Raw genomic sequence first — 27524 nt, 5'->3', positions numbered from 1 at the left:
GTAATGTCCTTAGTATTTTAATACCTGTCACTCACCCTATCGGTGGAGGTCTATATGGCCTGCATGATTACCCTTACAAAATATAATAACAAGACATGCGGTCTGGGACCCATGGTAACTAGGTTGTGTTAAGTAGTACTCTTCTTAGCATTTTAATACCTGTTACTCACCCTATCGGGGGAGGTCTATATGGCCTGCATGATTAACCGAACAAAATATAATAATAAGACATGCTCTGGGACCTGGACCCATGGTAACTTTGTGTTAAGTAGTACTGTTCTTAGCATTTCAATACCTGTTACTCACCCTATTGGGGGAGGTCTATATGGCCTGCATGATTACACTTACAAAATATAATAATAAAACATATGCTCTTGGACCCATGGTAACTAGGTTGTGTTAAGTAGTACTGTTCTTAGCAGTTTAATACCTGTTACAACACCGAATGGTGGCAGGTCTATATGGCCTTCATGATTAGCCGCACCCAAACCCAAAAAAAAGCCAAGCGGTCTTGGACTAACACCCATGGCTAACTCGGTTGTTTCAAGTAGTACTATTCTTAGCACTTTCATCCCTGTTACTTCCAGGCCTCTCGGGGGTGGTCTACATGGCCATCATGATTAGCCTAAAAAAATACTACAATCCAACCTTGGCTCAGTCTTGATAGACCCTTAATTGGCTGTATTTTGGTAGTACTGTTCTTATTAGTTTAATACCTGAAACAACACTGAATGTTGGCAGGTCTATATGGCCTTCATGATTAGCCGCACCCAAACCCAAAAAAAGCCAAGCGGTCTTGGACTAACACCCATGGCTAACTCGGTTGTTTCAAGTAGTACTATTCTTAGCACTTTCATCTCATCCCTGTTACTTCCAGGCCTCTCGGGGGTGGTCTACATGGCCATCCTGATTAGCCTACCAAAATACTATAATCCAACCTTGGCTCAGTCTTGATAGGCCCTTAATTGGCTGTATTTTGGTAGTACTGTTCTTATTAGTTTAATACCTGATACAACACTGAATGGGGACAGGTCTATATGGCATGCATGATTAGCCGCACCCAAACCAAAAAAAAGCCAAGCGGTCTTGGACTAACACCCATGGCTAACTCAGTTGTTTCAAGTAGTACTATTCTTAGCACTTTCATCTCATCCCTGTTACTTCCAGGCCTCTCGGGGGTGGTCTACATGGCCATCATGATTAGCCTACCAAAATACTACAATCCAACCTTGGCTCAGTCTTGATAGGCCCTTAATTGGCTGTATTTTGGTAGTACTGTTCTTATTAGTTTAATACCTGATACAACACCGAATGGTGGCAGGTCTATATGGCCTTCATGATAATTTTTTGCAACTGGGAAATTGAACCAAAAAAATGATTGGTCACCCAGTACACTTCTTTCTACTTCAGCCTTTTTATAAGAGGGTCCCGGACCCTCAAAAAAAAAAACAACAGCAGGGAGCGGAGCATAGGAGTTTAAGGGAGTGGGACAATAATAATGTGAAGGGGAAGATTGAGGAGTTGGGGCATTTTGATTTGGTTATCGGGGGAAGTCCTTGCAATGACCTTGCTCTGGTGAATCCATATCGCAAAGGTCTTTTTGAAGGCACTGGTTGTCTATTTTTTGACTTTCAGCATTTGGTACATGAAGCGCGACTTAAGGCTGTTGAGAACCGACCTTTCTTCTGGCTGTTTGAAAATGTTGTGGCTATGGACAAACATGTGAAGAGGGCCATCTGCCATATTCTGCACGCAAGCCCTGTGATGATTGATGCTAAACATGTGTCACCTGCAAGCAGAGCTTGTTACTTCTGGGGAAATCTTCCTGGTATGGACAGGCCACTGTTTCCCACAGCAAATCATAAGCTGGAACTACAATATTGTCTTGAGTATGGTAGGAAAGCAAAGTTTAGTAAAGTCTGTACTATCACCACGCAACTGAACTCCTTGAAGCAAGGGAAATTCCAGCAGTTTCCTGTGCTTATGGGTGACAAGGAGGATGTCCTGTGGTGCACAGAGATGGAGAGGATTTTTGGTTTCCCTGTACACTACAAAGATGTCTCCAACATCACCGAAACACAAGACAGAGACTCTTGGGAAGTTCCTGGAGTGTTCCGGTCATTAGCCATCTCTTTGCGCCCCTAAAGGAATACTTTATCAGTGTTTAACCCCTTCACTTCTAAGCCTAACCGCTGTGTGAAGCAGATTTTATGTTTTTTATGCTGCTGCTTATAGATCTAACCCCTATTGTAAATCATGCTTCAGTTAGTAACTCAAGTTCAATTATATCTTTTTTTTTTTTTTTATTATTAGGCTCAGCAGATTCAAAACATACCATTATTGTATTCATATCACACGACATGTCAAAAGGCTGCATCGAAAATGGCAGTGTGCAGAGTCATAATCTTAGTGAACCTATAAGTGCATTATAACTTTAAATGTTCTAAAATAAACAAAAATACTGATAAAAAAAAAACAGCAGGAAAGAGGACATATGGCATCCTTTTGAACAATCGAGTACAGGTGAGGTAAGGCATTGATTTTAGAAACACAGAGATAATTTTTAGGAAACGGGAAATAGAAAAAAACATTGATTGGACATGCAGTACACTTCTTTATCCTTAGGCCTTTTTATAAGAGGGTCCAGGACCCTCAACCAAAACACCAGCAGGAAAGAGGACATATGGCATCCTTTTGAACAATAGATTACAGGTAAGGCATTGATTTTAGAAACCCAGAGATAATTTTTTGCAACTGGGAAATAGAAAAACACATTGATTGGACACCCATTACACTTCTTTATCCTTAGGCCTTTTTATAAGAGGGTCCAGGACCCTCAAACAAAACACCAGCAGGAAAGAGGACATATGGCATCCTTTTGAACAATAGATTACAGGTAAGGCATTGATTTTAGAAACCCAGAGATAATTTTTTGCAACTGGGAAATAGAAAAAAACATTGATTGGACACCCAGTACACTTCTTTATCCTTAGGCCTTTTTATAAGAGGGTCCAGGACCCTCAACCGAAACACCAGCAGGAAAGAGGACATATGGCATCCTTTTGAACAATAGATTACAGGTAAGGCATTGATTTTAGAAACCCAGAGATAATTTTTTGCAACTGGGAAATAGAGAAAAACATTGATTGGATACCCAGTACACTTCTTTATCCTTAGGCCTTTTTATAAGAGGGTCCAGGACCCTCAAACAAAACACCAGCAGGAAAGAGGACATATGGCATCCTTTTGAACAATAGATTACAGGTAAGGCATTGATTATCGAATCCCTGAGATCATTTGTTGCAACCGGGAAATAGAAAAAAAACATTGATTGGACACCCAGTACACTTCTTTATCCATAGCCCTTTTTATAAGAGGGTCCAGGACCCTCAACCGAAACACCAGCAGGAAAGAGGACATATGGCATCCTTTTGAACAATATATTACAGGTAAGGCATTGATTTTATAAACCCAGAGATAATTTTTTGAAACTGGGAAATAGAAACAAACATTGATTGGACAGGACACCCAGTACACTTCTTTCTCCTTCGGCCTTTTTATAAGAGGGTCCAGGACCCTCAACAGAAACAACAGCAGGAAAGAGGACACATGGCATCCCTTTGAACAAGAGAGTACAGGTACAGCATTGATTTTAGAAACCCGGAGATAATTTGTTGCAACCGGGAAATTGAACCAAAAAACATGATTGGAATCCCAGTACACTTCTTTCTACTTCAGCCTTTTTATAAGAGGGTCCCGGACCCTCAACAGAAACAACAGCAGGAAAGAGGACATATGGCATCCTTTTGAACAATAGATTACAGGGAAGGCATTGATTTTAGAAACCCTGAGATAATTTGTTGCAACCGTGAAATTGAACCAAAAAAATGATTGGACACCCAGTACAATTCTTTCTACTTCAGCCTTTTTATAAGAGGCTCCAGGACCCTCATATGAAACAACAGCAGGAAAGAGGACATATGGCATCCTTTTGAACAATAGAGTACAGGTACAGCATTGATTTTAGAAACCCGGAGATAATTTTTAGGAAACGGGAAATAGAAAAAAACATTGATTGTTCACCCAGTAAACTTCTTTCTCCTTCGGCCTTTTTATAAGAGGGTCCAGGACTCTCAACAGAAACAACAGCAGGAAAGAGGATGTATGCCATTCTTTGGAACAATAGAGTACAGGTACAGCATTGATTTTAGAAACCCGGAGATAATTATTAGGAAACGGGAAATAGAAAAAAACATTGATTGGACAGGACACCCAGTACACTTCTTTCTCCTTCTGCCTTTTTATAAGAGGCTCCAGGACCCTCATATGAAACAACAGCAGGAAAGAGGACATATGGCATCCTTGTGAACAATAGAGTACATGTACAGCATTGATTTTAGAAACCCGGAGATAATTTGTTGCAACCGGGAATTTGAAACAAAAAAAAGATTGGATGGACACCCAGTACACTTCTTTCTCCTTCAGCCTTTTTATAAGAGGGTCCAGGACCTTCATATGAAACAACAGCAGGAAAGAGGACATATGGCATCCTTTTGAACAATAAAGTACAGGTACAGCATTGATTTTAGAAACCCGGAGATAATTTGTTGCAACCGGGAAATTGAACCAAAAAAATGATTGGACACCCAGGACACTTCTTTCTACTTCAGCCTTTTTATAAGAGGGTCCAGGACCCTCATATGAAACAACAGCAGGAAAGAGGACATATGGCATCGTTTTGAACAATAGAGTACAGGTACGGAATTGATTTTATAAACCCAGAGATAATTTTTTGGAAACGTGAAATTGCCCAATAAACCATGCTTGGACACCCAGTACAGGTCGTTCTCCTTCAGCCTTTTTATAAGAGGGTCCAGCACCCTCAACAGAAACAACTGCAGGAAACACCACATATGCCATCCTTTTGCACAATCGAGTACAGGTATGGCATCCATTTTAGAAACCCGGAGATAATTGAGAGGAATCTGGAAAAATTTTCAAAAAATGTGCTTGGACACCCATTACAGGTCGTTCTCCTTCAGCCTTTTTATACCATGGGCCACGACCCGCAACAGGCACAACAGCATGAAACACCACATATTCCACCCTTTTGCACAATAGAGTACAGGTATGGCATAGATGGAACCCTGAGATAATTTAGAGCAACCAAGAGATGGATAAAGATGCTTGGTCGGTCCTCCTCCTTCACATTTGGGGCACTGCACGTGCAATTTAATGGTGCACCAGATATGAGTGGTGTGTTAAGTTGTACTATTCTTAACAGTTTAATCACTGTTATGTGCCTTATTTTTTTATTTGAGTTTTGTACCCACAGAGCAGCAGCAGCAGAGGCCAGAAAAATTAGGCATGTACAAATGACTGAAAAATTGGGTATTATTGTAGCCACTGCTGTAGCAGCGGCCAGAAAAATTGATGTTTGTAAAACATTTAGAAAGTGCCCTAAAAGCTTGTGGCTTGAACACTAGTTGTTGGCGGATAAGTCAAGAAAGTCATCCTGCATTATAAGAAAAAAAAAAAGCCAGCATGTGTACCAGTTGTAGCCCAAGCCAGCTCATCTCATCATCAGGCCTTTTTTACTCAAATGTATCACCCAATGTCAGTCCCTTCGGGATCCATCCCTCATTCATTTTAATAAAAGAGAGATAGTCAAGGCTTTTTTAACCTAGGCGACTTCTCATCTCAGTGACAAAACCTACTGCTGCACTGAAGGTCCTTTCGGACAGGACACTTGAAGCGGGGCAGGCCAGAAGTTCCATTGCAAATTGGGATAGCTCAGGCCACAAGTCAAGCCTGCAAACCCAGTAGTCAAGGGGTCCATCGCTCCTGAGAGTGTCGAGATCCGCAGTTAATGTTAGGTAGTCTGCTACCTGTCGGTTGAGTCTTTCTCTGAGGCTGGATCCCGAAAGGCTCTGGGGATGCATGGGAGTAAAAAAGGTATGCATGTCCTCCATCAACAAGACGTCAGGAAAGCATCCTGTCCTTGCCGCCGTGGTCGTGGGAGGAGGAGGATTACTTTCATCTCTTCCCCTGTTACATTCCTGTTGTGCTGTGACATCACCCTTATACGCTGTGTAAAGCATATTTTTTAATTTATTTTTAAAATGCTCCCTCCTTTCCGACTTGCGGGAATTTGGTAACATTTCAGGCACTTTATGCTTATACCGGACGTCGAAGAGCGTGGACACCCAGTACAGGTCGTTCTCCTTCAGCTTTTTTATACGAGTGTCCCTCAACAGGCACAACAGCATGAAAGAACCCATTTGAACAAGGTTGGATGCCGAGCTAATCATGTCACGTTCCTCTTCCTCACTGATCTCACTGAGGGTATCTTCTTCCCCCCAGCCACGTACAACACCATGGGTACCAGAGAGGTGACAACAACGAGCACCCTGGGATGCCTGTTGTGCTCTGTCTTCTTCCTCCTCCTCCTCAAAGCCACATTCCTCCTCTGACTCCTCTTCCTCATAATCCTCTTCCTGCATTGCCGCAAGTCCAGCAAGCGATGCTGATAAGGCTGTGTGTGGGGGTGATGGACACCACAACTTTTCCTCTTCACGCTCATCTACGGCCTGATCCAGCACTCTTCGCAGGGCATGCTCCAGGAAGAAAACAAATGGTATGATGTCGCTGATGGTGCCTTCGGTGCGACTGACAAGGTTTGTCACCTCCTCAAAAGGACGCATGAGCCTACAGGCATTGCGCATGAGCATCCAGTAATTTGGCAAAAAAATCCCCAGCTCCCCAGAGGCTGTCCTAGCACCCCGGTCTTACAAATACTCATTAACAGCTTTTTCTTGTTGGAGCAGGCGGTCAAACATTAGGAGTGTTGAATTCCACCGTGTCGGGCTGTCGCAAATCAAGCGCCTCACTGGCAGGTTTTTTTCAACGCTGGATATCGGACAAGTGCGCCATGGCCGTGTAGGAACACCTTCCTGGCCTGCTTCAGGACGTCCTGTAAGCCTGGTTACTTATGGACAAATCGTTGTACAATTAGATTACACACATGTGCCATGCACGGCACATGTGTCAACTTGCCCAATTTCAATGCCGCCACCAAATTACTTCCATTGTCAGAAACAACCTTGCCAATCTCCAGTTGGTGCGGAGTCAGCCACTGATCCACCTGTGCGTTCAGGGCGGTCAGGAGTGCTTGTGCAGTGTGACTCTCCGCTTTCAGGCAAGCCAATCCCAAGACAGCGTGACACTGCCGTACCCGGGATGTGGAATAGTACCTGGGGAGCTGGGGGGTGCCATTGATGTGGAGCAAGACGCAGAAGCAGAAGAGGACTCAGCCGAGGAAGAGGTTATGGAAGAGGTTATGGAAGAGGATGGAGTAGGAGGAGTAGAGGAGGTAGCAGCAGGCCTGCCTGCAAGTCATGGCGGTGTCACCAACTCTTCTGCAGAGCCACGCATTCCATGCTTGTCAGACGTCAGCAGGTTTACCCAATGCATAGTGAAGGTGATATACCTGCCCTGACCATGCTTTGCAGACCAGCTATCCGTGGTCATATGGACCCTTGCCCCAACGCTGTGTGCCAGACATGCCATTACTTCCTTTCGCACAACAGAGTACAGGTTTGGGATTGCCTTTTGTGAAAAGAAATTTCTGCCAGGTACCTTCCACTGCGGTGTCCCAATAGATACAAATTTTTTGAAAGCATCAGACTCCATCAGCTTGTATGGTAAAAGCTGGCGGGCTAAGAGTTCAGACAAGCCAGCTGTCAGACTCCGGGCAAGGGGGTGATTTTGAGAAATTGGCTTCTTACGCTCAAACATGTCCTTAACAGACACCTGACTGTGGGCAGATGACCAGGAACTGCTACGTAAGAGAGACTGAGTGGAGGATGGTTGAGAGGCGGAAAGGAGGACAGCACTGGTTGACGTGGCTGAAGATGCTGGAGCAGGAGGAGGAGGGTAGCTTTCAGTTTGTGTGCTGCTTCTACTCATGTGTTCTTCCCATCGGCGTTTGTGATGGGAGACCATGTGCCTTCGCAAAGCAGTTGTACCTAGGTGGGTGTTGGACTTCCCACGACTCAGTTTCTTTTGGCACAGGTTGCAAATGGCATCGCTGTTGTCAGAGGCAGACACACAAAAAAATGCCACACTGCTGAGCTCTGCGATGACGGCATTCTGGTGGTAGCAACAGCATGCGTTGATGGGCGTCGGCGTGCTGTCTGGCTGACCCCGGGTGCCAATGCATGTTGTCTGACTGTGCCACTAGCTCCTTGCGACGACCTCCCCCTGCTTCCAACTCGTCTCCTTCTCCTCTCTGTCTCCCCATCTGAACTTTCCCCCTCTTCTTTTTCTCTTCTACCAGGCACCCACGTGACATCCACCGACACATCATCATCAACCGCTTCACTTGAATCTGACACATCAAGAAAGGAAGCAGCAGCGGGTACAAAATCATCATCATCACACCGTACCTCCATGTCAGTAATGCTGCCTGACTGAGACATATCACTTATAGCTACATCCTCAGTCAATGATGGTTGCGCATCACTCATTTCTTCCAACTGATGTGTCAATAACTCCTGTAACAGATCAAGTGAAGCGGCTGTGGTGCTAGTGTTGGTGGTGGTGACAGGCGGGCGAGTGGCACTGGTCACTTGAGACGTGCCCAAAGCACAGCTGGACGTAGATGGTGCTTCAAGGTTAGGAGGACTAGGAGTGGAAGCTGTAGAAGATTGGGTGTCCTGTGTTAGCCATTCAACTAGGTCCTCCTCAGAACTTTTCGCATCCCCCCTGGCACCCGGCGTCTGAACAATGTGCATATTTGTAGGGTCTAAAGGAATCACAGCACCACAACCATGACCACGGAACCTGCGGGGTGGCCTGCCTCTGCCTGTCATTTTTTTTTAAATGGACACTGACAATACTATTACACAAATTATGAGTGGTGGCACTGGGCAAGTGGGCACAGTATACGCTGTGAGACTGACAAAAAAAAAAGACAGATGTTTAAAAGTCACAAATTGTTAATTTTTTAAATATTAGAAGTACTGTGACAACAAATATGATTGTTGGCAATAGTTGGCAAATGGGCCTGTCTGGCACACACGCTGGGAGAAAGGCAACTGCAATTAGATTAAACTAGCTGAGTGATGGTTCTTAGTCCAAAAATTTATTTTGAAAAAAATGTGACAATACTGTTAGCACAAATATGATTGGTGGCACTAGTTGGAAATGGCAAGTGGGCCTGGCACACACGCTGGCAGGCAGGCAACTGCAACTCAATTGCACTAGGAGACTGAAGATTCACAGTCAAAACAGTTATTATTTAATTTTTTTCAATACTGTTACAAAAAATATGATTGGTGGCACTAATTGGCTAGTTGGGCCCGGCACACAGGCTGGCAGGCAGGATGAAAATGCAATTCAAGGGCACTAGTAGACTGCAGATTCACAGTCAAAACAGTGATGATTTACAATTTTTTCAATACTGTTAAAAGAAATATGATTGGTGGCACTAATTGGCTAGTTGGGCCTGGCACACAGGCTGGCAGGCAGGAGGAAAGTGCAATTCAATGGCATGAGCAAACTGATGATTAAGAATAACAATCAAACAATTTTTAATTTTAAATATTAACAATACTGTGACAACAAATATGATTGGTCTAACTAGTTGGCAAGTCGGCCTGGCACACAGGCTAGCAGGCAGGAGGAAAATGCAATTCAAGGACACTAGTAGACTGCAGAGTCACAGTCAAAAAAGTGATGATTTACAATTTTTTCAATACTGTTAAAAGAAATATGATGGGTGGCACTAATTGGCTAGTTGGGCCTGGCACACATGCTGGCAGGCAGGAGGAAAGTGCAATTCAATGGCACGAGCAAACTGATGATTCAGAATAACAATCAGAATAACAATCAAACAATTTTTAATTTTAAATATTAACAATACTGTGACAACAAATATGATTGTTGTAACTAGTTGGCAATTCTTCCTGGCACACAGGCTGGCAGGCAGGAGGAAAATGCAATTCAAGGACACTAGTAGACTGCAGATTCACAGTAAAAAAAGTGATGATTTACATTTTTTTCAATACTGTTAAAAGAAATATGATGGGTGGCACTAATTGGCTAGTAGTGATGTCGCGAACCGCCATTGAATTCAATAGGCTGGCGAACTTTAAAACCTACAAGGACTCTTTCTGGCCACTATAGTGATGGAAAAGTTGTTTCATGGTTACTAACACCTGGACTGTGGCATGCTGGAGGGGGATCCCTGTCAAAACTCCCATGTAAAATTACATAGTTTATGCAGAGTCTGCTTTTAACCCATAAAGGGCCTAAATCACCTAACATTCCCAAATTGTTTGCAATAACGTGCTTTAAAACATCAGTAATGATGTCGTATCTATCAGGTAGTGTAAGGCTTACGGCCGCATCACAGTGACAGAGCAAACTCCAAGTGTAACGCACTGCAATCAACCACAAACAGTCCACTTGCAGAACCACGAGATAGGTAGATTTGATAGATAGATACATAGATTACATAGCTCAATCGATGCAATATACATATGATCGATACCCTCTACATAGCTCAATAGATGCAATATACATTTGATAGATACGAATTACATCGATCAATAGATGCAATATACATTTGATAGATACGAATGTTATCGAATCAAAGATGCAATATACATTTTATAGATACGAATGACATCAACCAAAATATGTAATATACATTTTATAGATACGAATTACATCGATCAAAAGATGCAATCTACATTTGATCGATACGTTTGATAGTTCGATCGATTTGATATATAAATAAATTGATTTGAAATATATATAATTTCCCTGACAGAGTATAACAATAAGACATGTGGTCTGTGACCCGTGGTGTGTAAAGCAGTACTATTCTTAACATTTTACTACAACCTGTTACTCCCCCTATCGGTTGAGGTCTATATGGCCTTCATTTTTGGAACCGGGAGATGGAAGAAGATGATTGTTCTGTCCTCCTACTTCAAATTTGTCAGAAACACAAGTGGCTGTCTCAAAACAGTCTGGACAGAAGATAGATCGATCGATAGGATAGATAGATATACATATATTGATAGTTAGATAGAATCGATAGAAGAAAAATAGATAGATTTTTTAGATATATAATTACCCTGATAAAGTCTAATAATTAAACATGCGGTCTTGGACCCAACTAGGTTGTGTTAAGTAGTACTATTCTTCGAACTTTCAGCCCTGTAACTCCCCCTATTGGTGTAGGTCTATATGGAGGTTATGATTACCGTGACAAAGTATAACAACAAGACACGCGGTCTGGGACCCATGGTAATTTTGTTGTGTTAAGTAGTACTTTTCTTATCACTTGAATCCCTCTTACCCACCCTTTTGTTGGAGTTCTATATGGCCTGCATGATTAGCCTGACAAAGTATAATAAGAAAACATCTGGTCTGGGACCCATGGTAACTAAGTTGTGTTTAAGTAGTACTATTCTTAGAACTGTAATCCCTGTTACTCCCCCTATCAAGGGCGTTCTATATGGCCTGCATGATTACCCTGACAAAGTATAACAACAAGACACACAGTGTTGGACCCATGGTAACTAGCTTGTGTTAATTAGTACTTTTCTTAGCACTTTAATCCCTGTTAATCCCCCTATCGGGGGAGGTCTATATGGCCTGCCTGATTACCCTGAAAAAATATAATAAGACATGCGGTCTGGGACCCATGTTAACTAGGTTGTGTTTTAAGTAGTACCATTCTTAGAACTTTAATCTCTGTAACTCCCCCTATTTGGGGAGGTCTATACGGCCTGGATGATTACCCATACAAAATATAATAATAAGACATCTGCTCTGGGCCTTGGTCCCATGGTAACTATGTTGTGTTAAGTAGTAATGTCCTTAGCATTTTAATAGCTGTTACTCACCCTATCGGTGGAGGTCTATATGGCCTGCATGATTACCCTTACAAAATATAATAACAAAACATGCGGTCTGGGACCCATGGTAACTAGTTTGTGTTAAGTAGTAATTTCCTTTGCATTTTAATACCTGTTAGGGGAGGTCTATATGGCCTGCATGATTACCCTTACAAAATATAATAACAAAACATGCGGTCTGGGACCCATGGTAACTAGGTTGTGTTAAGTATTACTCTTCCTAGCATTTTAATACCTGTTACTCACCCTATCGTGGGAGGTCTATACGGTCTGCATTATTACCCATACAAAATATAATAAGACATCTGCTCTGAGTCTGTGACCCATGGTAACTAGGTTGTGTTAATTAGTACTGTTCTTAGCATTTTAATACCTGTTACACCCTTTTGGGGGAGGTCTATATGTCCTGCATGATTACCCTGACAAAGTATAACAACAAGACACGCAGTGTGGGACCCATGGTAACTAGCTTGTGTTAATTTGTACTGTTCTTAGCATTTTAATACCTGTTACTCACCCTATCGGGAGAGGTCTATATGGCCTGCATGATTACCCTTACAAAATATAATAACAAAACATATGCTCTGGGACCCATGGTAACTAACTAGGTTGTGTTAAGTAGTACTGTTCTTAGCAGTTTAATACCTGTTACAACACCGAATGGTGGCAGGCATATCTGGCCTTCATGATTAGCCACACCCAAACCCAAAAAAAAGCCAAGCGGTTTTAAACTAACACCCATGGCTAACTCGGTTGTTTCAATTAGTACTATTCTTAGCACTTTCATCCCTGTTACTTTCAAGCTTCTTGGGGGTGGTCTACATGGCCATCATGATTAGCCTAACAAAATACTACAATCCAACCTTTGCTCAGTCTTCATAGGCCCTTCATTGGCTGTATTTTGGTAGTACTGTTCTTATTATTTTAATACCTGATACAACACAGAATGTTGGCAGCTCTATATGGCCTGCATGATTAGCCGAACCCAAACCAAAAAAAAACCAAGTGGTCTTGGATTAACACCCATGGCTAACTCGGTTGTTTCAAGTAGTACTATTCTTAGCACTTTCATCTCATCATCCCTGTTACTTCCAGGACTCTCGTTGGTGGTCTACATGGCCATCATGATTAGCCTAACCAAATACTACAATCCAACCTTGGCTCAGTCTTCATAAGGCCCTTCATTGGCTGTACTTTGATAGTACTGTTCTTATTAGTTTAATAGATGATACAACACTGAATGGTGGCAGCTCTATATGGCCTGCATGATTAGCAGCACCCAAAACAAAAATAAATCCAAGAGGTCTTGGATTAACACTCATGGCTAACTCGGTTGTTTCAAGTAGTACTATTCTTAGCACTTTCATGTCATCCCTGTTACTTCCAGGACTCTCGGTGGTGGCCTACATGGCCATCATGATTAGCCAAACCAAATACTACAATACAACCTTGGCTCAGTCTTCATAAGGCCCTTCATTGGCTGTATTTTGGTAGTTCTGTTCTTATTAGTTTAATAGATGATACAACACCGAATGGTGGCAGGTCTATATGGCCTGCATGATTAGCCGCACCCAAAACAAAAATAAAGCCAAGCGGTCTTGGATTAACACCCATGGCTAACTCGGTTGTTTCAAGTAGTACTATTCTTAGCACTTTCATCTCATCATCCCTGTTACTTCCAGGACTCTCGGTGGTGGTCTACATGGCCATCATGATTAGCCAAAGTAAATACTACAATACAACCTTGGCTCAGTCTTCATAAGGCCCTTCATTGGCTGTATTTTGGTAGTTCTGTTCTTATTAGTTTAATAGATGATACAACACCGAATGGTGGCAGCTCTATATGGCCTGCATGATTAGCCGCACCCAAAACAAAAATAAATCCAAGAGGTCTTGGATTAACACTCATGGCTAACTCGGTTGTTTCAAGTAGTACTATTCTTAGCACTTTCATGTCATCCCTGTTACTTCCAGGACTCTCGGTGGTGGCCTACATGGCCATCATGATTAGCCAAACCAAATACTACAATCCAACCTTGGCTCAGTCTTCATAAGGCCCTTCATTGGCTGTATTTTGGTAGTTCTGTTTTTATTAGTTTAATAGATGATACAACACCGAATGGTGGCAGGTCTATATGGCCTGCATGATTAGCCGCACCCAAACCAAAAATAAAGCTAAACGGTCTTGGATTAACACCCATGGCTAACTCGGTTGTTTCAAGTAGTACTATTCTTAGCACTTTCATCTCATCATCCCTGTTACTTCCAGGACTCTTGTTGGTGGTCTACATGGCCATCATGATTAGCCTAACCAAATACTACAATCCAACCTTGGCTCAGTCTTCATAAGGCCCTTCATTGGCTGTATATTGATAGTACTGTTCTTATTAGTTTAATAGATGATACAACACCGAATGGTGGCAGCTCTATATGGCCTGCATGATTAGCAGCACCCAAAACAAAAATAAATCCAAGAGGTCTTGGATTAACACTCATGGCTAACTCGGTTGTTTCAAGTAGTACTATTCTTAGCACTTTCATGTCATCCCTGTTACTTCCAGGACTCTCGGTGGTGGCCTACATGGCCATCATGATTAGCCAAACCAAATACTACAATACAACCTTGGCTCAGTCTTCATAAGGCCCTTCATTGGCTGTATTTTGGTAGTTCTGTTCTTATTAGTTTAATAGATGATACAACACCGAATGGTGGCAGGTCTATATGGCCTGCATGATTAGCCTCACCCAAAACAAAAATAAAGCCAAGCGGTCTTGGATTAACACCTATGGCTAACTCGGTTGTTTCAAGTATTACTATTCTTAGCACTTTCATCTCATCATCCCTGTTACTTCCAGGACTCTCGGTAGTGGTCTACATGGCCATCATGATTAGCCTAAGCAAATACTACAATCCAACCTTGGCTCAGTCTTCATAAGGCCCTTCATTGGCTGTATTTTGGTAGTACAGTTCTTATTAGTTTAATAGCCGATACAACACTGAATGGTGGCAGCTCTATATGGCCTGCATGATTAGCCGCACCCAAAACAAAAATAAAGCCAAAAGGTCTTGGATTAACACCCGTGGCTAACTCGGTTGTTTCAAGTAGTACTATTCTTAGCACTTTCATGTCATCCCTGTTACTTCCAGGACTCTCGGTGGTGGCCTACATGGCTATCATGATTAGCCAAACCAAATACTACAATACAACCTTGGCTCAGTCTTCATAAGGCCCTTCATTGGCTGTATTTTGGTAGTTCTGTTCTTATTAGTTTAATAGATGATACAACACCGAATGGTGGCAGCTCTATATGGCCTGCATGATTAGCCGCACCCAAAACAAAAATAAATCCAAGAGGTCTTGGATTAACACTCATGGCTAACTCGGTTGTTTCAAGTAGTACTATTCTTAGCACTTTCATGTCATCCCTGTTACTTCCAGGACTCTCGGTGGTGGCCTACATGGCCATCATGATTAGCCTAACCAAATACTACAATCCAACCTTGGCTCAGTCTTCATAAGGCCCTTTATTGGCTGTATTTTGGTAGTACAGTTCTTATTAGTTTAATAGCTGATACAACACCGAATGGTGGCAGCTCTATATGGCCTGCATGATTAGACGCACCCAAAACAAAATTAAAGTCAAGAGGTCTTGGATTAACACCCGTGGCTAACTCGGTTGTTTCAAGAAGTACTATTCTTAGAACTTTCATGTCATCCCTGTTACTTACAGGACTCTCGGTGGTGGCCTACATGGCCATCATGATTAGCCAAACCAAATACTACAATACAACCTTGGCTCAGTCTTCATAAGGCCCTTCATTGGCTGTATTTTGGTAGCTCTGTTCTTATTAGTTTAATAGATGATACAACACCGAATGGTGGCAGCTCTATATGGCCTGCATGATTAGCCGCACCCAAAGCAAAAATAAAGCCAAGTGGTCTTGGATTAACACCCATGGCTAACTCGGTTGTTTCAAGTAGTACTATTCTGAGCACTTTCATCTCATCATCCCTGTTACTTCCAGGACTCTCGGTGGTGGTCTACATGGCCATCATGATTAGCCTAACCAAATACTACAATCCAACTTTGGCTCAGTCTTCATAAGGCCCTTCATTGGCTGTATTTTGGTAGTATTGTTCTTATTAGTTTAATAGCTGATACAACACCGAATGGTGGCAGCTCTATATGGCCTGCATGCTTAGCCGCACCCAAAACAAAAATAAAGCCAAGAAGTTTTAGATTAACATCCATGGCTAACTCGGTTGTTTCAAGTAGTACTATTCTTAGCACTTTCATGTCATCCCTGTTACTTCCAGGACTCTCGGTGGTGGTCTACATGGCCATCATGATTAGCCTAACCAAATACTACAATCCAACTTTGGCTCAGTCTTCATAAGGCCCTTCATTGGCTGTATTTTGGTAGTATTGTTCTTATTAGTTTAATAGCTGATACAACACCAAATGGTGGCAGCTCTATATGGCCTGCATGCTTAGCCGCACCCAAAACAAAAATAAAGCCAAGAAGTTTTGGATTAACATCCATGGCTAACTCGGTTGTTTCAAGTAGTACTATTCTTAGCACTTTCATGTCATCCCTGTTACTTCCAGGACTCTCGGTGGTGGTCTACATGGCCATCATGATTAGTCAAACCAAATACTACAATACAACCTTGGCTCAGTCTTCATAAGGCCCTTCATTGTCTGTATTTTGGTAGTTCTGTTCTTATTAGTTTAATAGATGATACAACACCAAATGGTGGCAGCTCTATATGGCCTGCATGATTAGCCGCACCCAAAAGTCCAAAAAAAGCCAAGCAGTCTTGCACTAACACCCATGGCTAACTCTTTGTTTTCAAGTTGTACTATTCTTAGCACTTTCATCTCATCCCTTACTTCCATGCCTCTCGGGGGTGGTCTACATGGCCATCATGATTACCCTCACCAAAATATAACAACAATATGTGTGTTCAGGGAACCATGGTAAGGTTACTTCCTTTTACAAAATCGAGTATAACAGTTGCAGGCAGAGGTTCTGACCCTGCATTATGGCTGCACCTCTCCCTAAAAGAGGCATGCGTTACAGAGTCTGTGGGCATGTATGCAAAGAGCTGGCCTGCCTAAAAGGAGCTAACAAATTGTAAAAAGCATTAAAATCTTAAAAAAGCATGGATCCACGCTACAATAACATAAAAACAGTAGACCAAATCTGTTACAGGTTTGGTTATAAGCAATAATGACACTGATAAAATAACATGAATACAATAATTGGAATATTAAATATGTGCTAATATAGTGATAACAAATGCTCCAAAATAACTCCACTTAAGTCTAAGTGGTAATGAAAGTGAATAAATGAATAATGATAAAGTCAATCCTGTGAGATAAATAAGAAAAGTCAATCCTGTGATAAAATAAGAAAAGTCAATCCTGTGAGATAAAAAATGAGTGTCAGTCCTGTGACAAATGTGGATAGTGTCCAATACTTTGCTGTGTGTTGATAATATTGACTCTTGTAGCTGCACTCCAGCGATAAAAATAAAAAATGTAAAAAAGTAAAAATGAAAAAATATGAAGAAAAAATATATGTGAAGAAAAAATTGCCCTTAGGGACTAAGCCCCAGATGAAACTAAACAAGATGCAAAAAACAAACAAGTGCTGCCAGACGAAAACCTGTGAAAAAGAAATAAAACACAATGTGTAGAAACTTCTCAATTATATCCTCCTAATGAAATAAGGCTTACCAGGTCTACGCGTTTTGGCCCTTCCTAGGCCTTTATCAAGACTGATGGTAAGCTCTATGTGTTGGCCTTATATAGGGGATGTCAATTAATGACCGGAAGTATCATTTGTTAATGACTTCCGGTTTCCCGTAGTTGTCAAATTCTGGTATTTTATTAAACTGGGTTTAGTATCTTAAATCGATATTATGTCACTTATGTGGTGTACAGTAATCATCTAATAATGCCATATGAGATCATTTGAAACCAATTTGAGGCTTATCACGATGTTCCCTAGCCTCCGTATATTAGTGACGTCACTTCCAGTAGGGCTACATAGCCAAATTATACCTTGCCTTTGCTACCTTAAGCCAACAGTCTGATCGGTTTTGTAGCTAAAATAACCAATTTCGGCTAGCCCACTGTGCTATGGTGGATGATCGGATGATCAGATGTCGATATATTACAATATTAAAATGTTAAATTGAGTTTCGATTTTCGGAGGACCCCATTGGTTGTGACGTCATCGCTTGTTGGCACTGGTGATAGGCTCAGGGACTTGACTGGACCCTAGTAATGAAAATGAATCGTGTGAATAGCGGAGGTGTGTCTGGCCTCTGTAGCTTGATTGGGTGTTAGTGTTTCTCAATTATTTTTACTGACACTGGTCTTAGCAGATAATAACAGATGGCGGAGATAAAGTTATTTGAATAGCGAAAGTAACTGGCAGACTCCTTACATTTTAGTATATACAAAAAGGAAGATGTTGAATTCTTATAATCTGATCGTGTACTTATTAAACAAATTTACATTTTTTTGTGTGTATTTCTTCTCATTAACTTACTATATTACCGTGACATAATCATCTACTCAGAGTTGTAGAATAATAATGTTACAAAATCAACCTAATATATACCTCCACTAGAGTTTAGAGTATTATATTGGATGTCGAAAAGATGTTTATATTAATCCTAAAATAGAATACTTATCACTATATGGGTGGGAGTTCTTCTCTTTCATTTAGGTGTAGAGGGGGAGATGGTTTACTTCTTTATATACATTGCTAACGTTACTCTACTTGTTACAATAAAATGAGCGATTTTGAAGGCTCCAAGATTACTATATTGAGGTTTTAAATGTGTGCGGTCTATTGTTCAATATTGCTACCGCTACTGATCCTGGTTTAGCCAATCATCCAATCTTTGGATGACAAAATGGCTTAAAAACTTGTATAGAAAAAACATTAAACAACATTTAAAAAAAAGAGAGGAGGTGAATGTGAGGGAGGAATGGAAAATTCAGCAACGCACTAAGAGAACGGAATCACATAGAGAACCTCAGAAATCCACACCCGTCACCACAATAGATTTGCCATCTTTTTTAGGATTGAACCATGTATACAACAGGGAGAGAGACAGACCCCTGAGATCCCAGAGAGAGATGAGTCCGGGCAAACCAACAACCTCGTTAAGAAGAAGACACACCGAGAAAGGAGAGGAGGGGCCAAAGTGAATAAAAAGAGCAGCAATAAGAACGACGCAACCACCATGGGAAACACCGAATGTATATTCAATTTAAGCTCGCATACTCTAACTAAAGAAGAAAATTCCGTACTTAAGTTTGGCCTCTCATTTGCCCCCACAAGGAGTTTGGATAAATTCCAAACTTTTATCAATACAAAGGAATTTATCCGGAAACTCACATTGAAAAGGTTTTTTGCAAAATCAGCTATTGAGAGAATATGGAAACCACAGGAACATAATGATGGATACAGACATACGAGTTTGAGACCAAAATCATCTTTTTTTCCTACAAGCAGCAAGGGGGCTTCCATAGAGGCATTTGAGACTATAGTCTGCAAAGAAATCAAGGAGTTACAGTCTAAAAGATTAAAGTTGAGGACACAGAATCTCTCCCATCAACAAATTAAGACGATTAAAACACTAGAAGACAACTACAATTTAATCATCAAACCAGCGGATAAGGGGGGTGGAATTGTCATCATGGATTGGACTGACTACAAGTTGGAAAAGGCTAGGATCCTGAGCGATCAAGGAACATACCGTAAGCTGCCCTCAAATCCGATAGGGGCTTACAAGAAAGAACTGCTGCAGATTTTGGATCAAGCAAAGGAACAAGGGATACTAAATAATAAAGAATATGATTACATCAATATAAATCATTCAATTACACCAGTTATTTACCATCTACAGAAGATCCATAAATCTTTACAGAAACCACCAGGAAGACCGATCATTTCGGGTATCTGCTCCTTGAGCAGTAACCTTTCTGAATACATTGATCTTAACCTTCAGAGATACGTGAAACAGCTACCTTCATATCTCAAGGATTCGACTCAGGTTCTGAACCTCTTGGATGAGACCCCATGGGAAGACCGTTACATCCTAGCGACATGTGATGTCACTATATACATGCATCCCCCATGAGGATGGGCTGGAAGCGGTCAAATTCTTTCTGGACAAAGACCCTGAAATCCCTGACGACCAGAAAAAAATCATTTTAGATGGAATTCAGTATATATTGACTCACAACTATTTCCACAACGAAGGAAATTATTACCAACAAATTTGCGGCACAGCAATGGGGACCAGGTTCGCGTCTAGCTATGCCAATCTATATATGGGTAAGTGGGAGAACATCTTCTGGGAGTCTTGCCCAGCAGGCACAGACCTGGTCCTATACCGCCGTTATAGAGATGACATCATCATCGTCTGGAGAAGTACCCAGGAAGATCTGGACTATACTATTGAAGTTATGAATAATAGTACAAACAACTTAAGGTTCACCTATACCTGGAGCAGTACTGAACTCATCTTTCTGGATCTTAAAATTGAAGTCAGAGAGGGTAAGAGCAAAACATCTACACATTTTAAAGATGTAGATAGCAACAATTACATACACAGTATGAGTTGCCACCACAAAAGCTGGAAAAACAACATCCCTAAGGGTCAGCTATTAAGGATTAAGAAAAACTGTTCCACAGAAGAAAAATGGGAAGAGCAGGCTAAAGTAATCAAAAGCAAGTTTCTGGAGAGGGGATATGATGAGAGTGTGCTGGACCAGAAAATTCAAGAAGTCGATAACACCAAAAGGAAGGAGCTTCTGAAATACAAAGAAAAAATGCACCCGGTGGAGGATGATAGTCTCAATGTAGTCATGATCACAGAATATAGTGAGAATAAGGGTATCATTGAAAAGATATTTCAGAAGCATTGGTCACTCCTAAAAGATGATGACCTAATAGGTGATACTACCACCTGATCGGAACAGCCAATAGAATGCGAGCTCAATCTGATTGGCTGATTGGATCAGCCAATCGGATTGAACTTGATTCTGATTGGCTGATTCCATCAGCCAATCAGAATATTCCTACCTTAATTCCGATTGGCTGATAGAATCCTATCAGCCAATCGGAATTCGAGGGACGCCATCTTGGATGACGTCCCTTAAAGGAACCGTCATTCGTCAGGAGACGCCGGAAGAAGAGGATGGATCCGCGTCGGCTGATTCAAGATGGACCCGCTCCGCACCGGATGGAAGAAGATCGAAGATGCCGCTTGGAGAAGATGTTTGCCGGTCCGGATGTCCTCTTCTTGCCGGATAGGAGGAAGACTTTGGAGCCTCTTCTGGACCTCTTCAGCACCGGATGCCAGGACGGATCGGTGATACCTGGATGGTGAAGACAAGGTAGGAAGATCTTCAGGGGCTTAGTGTTAGGTTTATTTAAGGGGGGTTTGGGTTAGATTAGGGGTATGTGGGTGGTGGGTTGTAATGTTGGGGGGTGGGGTATTGTATGTTTTTTTTTACAGGCAAAAGAGCTGATTTTCTTGGGGCATGCCCCGCAAAGGGCCCTGTTCAGGGCTGGTAAGGTAAAAGAGCTTTTACATTTATTAATTTAGAATAGGGTAGGGAATTTTTTATTTTGGGGGTCTTTGTTATTTTATTAGGGGGCTTAGAGTAGGTGTAATTAGTTTAAAATTGTTGTAATATTTTTCTTATGTTTTAGGGTTTTTTATTTTTTGTAACTTAGTTCTTTTTTATTTTTTGTACTTTAGTTAGTTTATGTAATTGTAGTTATTTGTAGAAATTGTATTTAATTTATTTATTGATAGTGTAGTGTTAGGTTAATTGTAGGTAATTGTAGGTATTTTATTTAATTAATTTATTGATAGGGTAGTGTTAGGTTTAATTATAACTTAGGTTAGGATTTATTTTACAGGTAATTTTGTTATTATTTTAACTAGGTAACTATTAAATAGTTCTTAACTATTTAATAGCTATTGTACCTGGTTAAAATAATTACCAAGTTGCCTGTAAAATAAATATTAATCCTAAAATAGCTACAATATAATTATAATTTATATTGTAGCTATATTAGGATGTATTTTACAGGTAAGTATTTAGTTTAAATAGGAATAATTTATTTAATAAGAGTTAATTAATTTCGTTAGATTTAAAATTATATTTAATTTAGGGGGGTGTTAGTGTTAGGGTTAGACTTAGCTTTAGGGGTTAATCCATTTATTATAGTAGGGGTGAGCTCCGGTCGTCAGATTAGGGGTTAATAATTGAAGTTAGGTGTCGGCGATGTTAGGGAGGGCAGATTAGGGGTTAATACTATTTATGATAGGGTTAGTGAGGCGGATTAGGGGTTAATAACTTTATTATAGTAGCGCTCAGGTCCGCTCGGCAGATTAGGGGTTAATAAGTGTAGGCAGGTGTCGGTGACGTTGTGGGGGGCAGATTAGGGGTTAATAAATATAATATAGGGGTCGGCGGTGTTAGGGGCAGCAGATTAGGGGTACATAAGGATAACGTAGGTGGTGGCGCTTTGCGGTCGGCAGATTAGGGGTTAATTATTGTAGGTAGCTGGCGGCGACGTTGTGGGGGGCAGGTTAGGGGTTAATAAATATAATACAGGGGTCGGCGGGGTTAGGGGCAGCAGATTAGGGGTACATAAGTATAACGTAGGTGGCGGTCGGCAGATTAGGGGTTAAAAAAATTTAATCGAGTGGCGGCGATGTGGGGGGACCTCGGTTTAGGGGTGCATAGGTAGTTTATGGGTGTTAGTGTACTTTAGGGTACAGTAGTTAAGAGCTTTATGAACCGACGTTAGCCCAGAAAGCTCTTAACTCTTGCTATTTTCCGGCGGCTGGAGTTTTGTCGTTAGAGCTCTAACGCTCACTTCAGAAACGACTCTAAATATCGGCGTTAGAAAGATCCCATTGAAAAGATAGGATACGCAATTGACGTAAGGGGATCTGCGGTATGGAAAAGTCGCGGCTGAAAACTGAGCGTTAGACCCTATTTTGAGTGACTCCAAATACCGGCGGTAGCCTAAAACCAGCGTTAGGAGCCTCTAACGCTGGTTTTCACGGCTACCGCCGAACTCTAAATCTAGGCCATTGTGTTTTATTTCTTTTTCACAGGTTTTCGTCTGGCAGCACTTGTTTTTTGCATCTTGTTTAGTTTCATCTGGGGCTTAGTCCCTAAGGGAAATTTTTTCTTCACATATATTTTTTCATTTTTACTTTTTTACATTTTTTATTTTTTATCACTGGAGTGCAGCTACAAGAGTCAATATTATCAACACACAGCAAAGTATTGGACACTATCCACATTTGTCACAGGACTGACACTCATTTTTTATCTCACAGGATTGACTTTTCTTATTTTATCACAGGATTGACTTTTCTTATTTATCTCACAGGATTGACTTTATCATTATTCATTTATTCACTTTTATTATCACTTAAGACTTAAGTGGAGTTATTTTGGAGCATTTGTTATCACTATATTAGCACATATTTAATATTCCAATTATTGTATTCATGTTATTTTATCAGTGTCATTATTGCTTATAACCAACCCTGTAACAGATTTGGTCTACTGTTTTTATGTTATTGTAGCGTGGATCCATGCTTTTTTAAGATTTTAATGCTTTTTACAATTTGTTAGAGACTGTAAGAATTTGTCAAGAGATTTGTCATTGTTATTAAATTTACACTTTTAACCTTAGCCTCCATTTGTTGGCGCCTGGGTACACTCCTCCCATTTGATCTCAACAGGTGGTAGCTAGGTACCACCGCCCTGGGCATTTAAGGTTTAGTTGGCGCTGGGATATACCTCTGTCTCTGCCTAAAAGGAGCAGCAAGGCTGTACAGGTCGTTCTCCTCCAGCCGTTTTATACGCTGTCCCACGGCCACGACCCTCAACAGCCACAACAGAATGAAACACCACATATGACATCCTTTTGAACAATATAGTACAGGTATGGCATTGATTTTAGTTACACAGCGATATTTATTATGAACCGTGAAATTGAAAACAAAAACAGGATTGGACACCCAGTACAGTACAGGTCGTTCTCCTTCGGCATTTTTAGAAGAGTGTTCCAGACCCTCAACAAAAACAACGGCAGGAAAGAGGACATATGGCATCCTTTTGAACAATAGAGTACAGGTACATCATTGATTTTAGAAACCCAGAGATAATTTTTGGCAAATGGGAAATAGAATAAAACATTCATTGGACACCCAGTACACTTCTTTATCCTTAGGCCTTTAAATAAGAGGGTCCCGGACCCTCAACAGAAACGACAGCAGTAATGAGGACATATGGCATCCTTTTGAACAATAGATGACAGGTAAGGCATTGATTTTAGAAACCCATAGATAATTTTTTTGCAACTGTGAAATAAAAAAAAACATTGATTGGACACCCAGTACATTTCTTTATCCTTAGGCCTTTTTATAAGAGGGTCCCGGAGCCTCAACAGAAACAACAGCATGAAAGAGGACATATGGCATCCTTTTGAACAATTGATTACAGTTAAGGCATTGATTTTAGAATCCCTGAGATAATTTATATGAACAGGAAAATAGAAAAAAACATTGATTGGACACCCAGTACACTTCTTTATCCTTAGGCCTTTTTAGAAGAGGGTCCCGGAGCCTCAACCGAAACAACAGCATGAAAGAGGACATATGGCATCCTTTTGAACAATTAATTACAGGTAAGGCATTGATTTAAGAATCCCTGAGATAATTTATATGAACCGGGAAATAGAAAAAAACATTGATTGGACACCCAGTACACTTCTTTAACCTTAGGACTTTTTATAAGAGGGTCCCGGAGCCTCAACCGAAACAACAGCATGAAAGAGGACAATTGGCATCCTTTTGAACAATTAATTACAGGTAAGGCATTGATTTAAGAATCCCTGAGATAATTTATATGAACCGGGAAATAGAAAAAAAACATTGATTGGACACCCTAACACTTCTTTATCCTTAGAACTTTTTATAAGAGGGTCCCGGACCATCAACAGAAACAACTGCAGGAAAGAGGACATATGGCATCCTTTTGAACAATAGATGACAGGTAAGGCATTGATTTTAGAAACCCAGAGATAATTTGTTGCAACTGGGAAATAAAAAAAAATTGATTGGACACCCAGTACACTTCTTTATCCTTTTGCCTTGTTATAAGAGGGTCCCGGACCCTCAACAAAAACAAGAGCAGGGAGCTGGGCAGAGGAGTACAAGGGAGTGTGACAATAATAATGTGAAGGGGAAGATTGCAGAGTTGTGGCATTTTGAATTTGTTATCGTGGGAAGTACTTGCAATGACCTTGCTCTGGTGAATCCATATCGCAAATGTCTTTTTTAAGGCACTGTTTGTCTATTTTTGAATATCAGCATTTTGTAAATGAAGCATGACTTAAGGCTGCTGAGAACCGACCTTTCTTCTGGCTGTTTGAAAATGTTGTGGCTCTGGACAAACATGTGAATAAGGGGCCATCTGCCATATTCTGCACGCAACCCCTTTGATGATTGATGCTAAAAATGTGTCACCTGCAAGCAGAGATCGTTACTTCTGTCTAAATCTTCCTGGTATGGAAAGGCCACTGTTTCCCACAGCAAGTCATAAGCTTGAACCACAAGATTGTCTTGAGTATGGTAGGAAATCAAAGTTTATTAAAGTCTGTACTATCACCACAAAAGCTGAACTTCTTGAAGCAATGAAAATGCCATCAATTTCCTGTGCTTATGGATAACAAGGAGGACGTCCTGTCATGCACAGAGATGGAGAGGATTTTTGGTTTCCCTGTACACAACACAGAGATGTCTCCAACATCACCATAAACACAAGACAGTGACTCTTGGGAAGTTCCTGGAGTGTTCCGGTAGCCATCTCTTTGCGCCCCGAAAGGAATACTTTATCAGTGTTTTTGTAGACATTTGACCTCAGATTTGGAGACTGTGGTGACGCACATTTTATTTACTATTGTGCAAGCTGTGGCAATTTCAATTGCCATTAAAAAGTAAGATTTGGAGAGGTGACGCACATTTTATGCAAGCTGTGGCAATTGCAATTTGCAGTGAAAAGAATCTGCTAACAACCACTACCTAGGACCACGCCTGACTCCTGAAGTCATGCTTCAGTTAGTAACTCAAGTTAAATTAAATTTTTTTTTTTTTTATTATTATGATCAGCAGATTCAAAACATACCATTCTTCTAGTCATATCACATGACATGTCAAAATGCTGCATGGAAAATGGCAGTGTGCAAAGTCATAATCTTAGTGAACCTATAAGTGCATTAAATTTTCTAAAATAAACAAAAATACCGAGAAAAAAAAAAAAAAAAAAGGAAAGAGGACATATGGCATCCTTTTGAATAATAGATTACAGGATACAGGAAAGGCATTGATTTTAGAAACCCGAAGATAATTTGTTGCAACCGGGAAATCTAAAAAAAAATTGATTAGACACCCAGTACACTTATTTATCCTTAGGCCTTTTTAGCAGAGGCTCCAGGACCCTCAACAAAACCAGCAGCAGGAAAGATGACATATGGCATCCTTTTGAATAATAGATTACAGGAAAGGCATTGGTTTTAGAAACCCGGAGATAATTTTTTGCAACCGGGAAATCTAAAAAAACATTGATTAGACACCCAGTACACTTATTTATCCTTAGGCCTTTTTAGCAGAGGCTCCAGGACCCTCAACAAAACCAGCAGCAGGAAAGAGGACATATGGCATCCTTTTGAAAATTAGATTACAGGAAAGGCATTGATTTTAGAAACCCAGAGATAATTTGTTGCAGCCCGGAAATCTAAAAAAACATTAATTAGACACCCAGTACACTTATTTATCCTTAGGCCTTTTTATAAGAGGGTCCCGGAGCCTCAACAAATACAGCAGCAGGAAAGAGGACATATGGCATCCTTTTGAATAATAGATTACAGGAAAGACATTGATTTTAGAAACCCAGAGATAATTTGTTGCAACCGGGAAATCTAAAAAAACATTGATTAGACACCCAGTACACTTATTTATCCTTAGGCATTTTTATAAGAGGGTCCCAGAGCCTCAACAAAAACAGCAGCAGGAAAGAGGACATATGGCATCCTTTTGAATAATAGATTACAGGAAAGGCATTGATTTTAGAAACCCAGAGATAATTTGTTGCAACCAGGAAATCTAAAAAAACATTGATTAGACACCCAGTACACTTATTTATCCGTAGGCCTTTTTAGCAGAGGCTCCAGGACCTTCAACAAAACCAGCAGCAGGAAAGAGGACATATGGCATCCTTTTGAAAATTAGATTACAGGAAAGGCATTGATTTTAGAAACCCAGAGATAATTTGTTGCAACCGGGAAATCTAAAAAAAATTGATTAGACACCCAGTACACTTATTTATCCTTAGGCCTTTTTATAAGAGGGTCCAGGACCCTCAAACAAAACACCAGCAGGAAAGAGGACATATGGCATCCATTTGAACAATAGAGTACAGGTACAGCATTGATTTTACAAACCCAGAGATAATTTTGGGCAA

This window comes from Bombina bombina, chromosome 3 (assembly GCF_027579735.1).
Source record: "Bombina bombina isolate aBomBom1 chromosome 3, aBomBom1.pri, whole genome shotgun sequence".
Classification (NCBI taxonomy): domain Eukaryota; kingdom Metazoa; phylum Chordata; class Amphibia; order Anura; family Bombinatoridae; genus Bombina; species Bombina bombina.
The sequence above is the reverse complement of the archived record's forward strand: the minus strand, read 5'-3'. Positions refer to the sequence as shown.